Source organism: Corvus brachyrhynchos, unplaced genomic scaffold (genome assembly GCF_000691975.1).
Source record: "Corvus brachyrhynchos isolate BGI_N302 unplaced genomic scaffold, ASM69197v1 scaffold988, whole genome shotgun sequence".
In the NCBI taxonomy this organism is placed as follows: Eukaryota; Metazoa; Chordata; class Aves; order Passeriformes; family Corvidae; genus Corvus; species Corvus brachyrhynchos.
In genome coordinates, this window is record NW_008239569.1 from 1330 (window position 1) to 2032 (window position 703).

At 50.2% G+C, this 703-nt stretch overlaps 1 long non-coding RNA gene across 1 annotated transcript in view; it reads left to right on the top strand.

Annotated features, from left to right (window-relative positions):
* Positions 1–323: 323 nt before the first annotated feature.
* The window catches only part of LOC108448615, a 3903-nt gene continuing 3523 nt past the window's right edge, over positions 324–703 (top strand). The window contains exon 1 of the long non-coding RNA XR_001864570.1: positions 324–617. This is a non-coding gene — a long non-coding RNA (uncharacterized LOC108448615). The remainder of the gene's footprint in view (positions 618–703) is intronic.

Sequence of the window (703 nt, forward strand, 5' to 3'; positions counted from 1 at the left end):
GCTGGAGGGGCATCTGTCAGTTGGTGGCAAGCAATTGTTTTCATTTGCATCACTTCACAGAGTCGCAGAATATACTGAGTTGGAAGAGACACACAAGGATCATCACTCCAGGCCCTGCACAGCACCATCCCCCAAGAGTCACATCATGTGCGCGAGAACATTGTCCAAACACTTCTTGAACTCTGGCAGGCTTGGTGCTGTGACCACTTCCTTGGGGATCCTGTTCCAGTGCCCAACCAAACTATGGGTGAAGAACCTTTTCTTAATATCCAAACTAAACCTCTCCTGACACAACTTCAGGCCCTTCCCTTGGATCCTGTCACTGGTCAACAGAGAGAAATCAGTGTGTGCCCATCCTCTTCCCCTCATGAGGAAGGTATAGACTGTAATGAGGTCTCCCCTTAGTCTCCTCCTGGCTGAACAGACCAAGTCACCTCAGCCGCTCCTCATATGACTTCCCCTCAAGGCCCTTCATCATGTTTTTAGCCCTCCTTTGGACACTCTCCAATAGTTTAATGTATTTCTTATATTGCGGTGACCAAAACTGCACATAGGACTCGAGGTGAGTCCACACTAGTGCAGAGCAGAGTATGACAATCACCTCCCTTGACCAGCTGGTGATGCACCCCAGGACAGGACACAGTTGGCCCTCCTGGCTGCCAGGGGACTACTGACTCATATTCAACTTGCCATCAACCAGGCC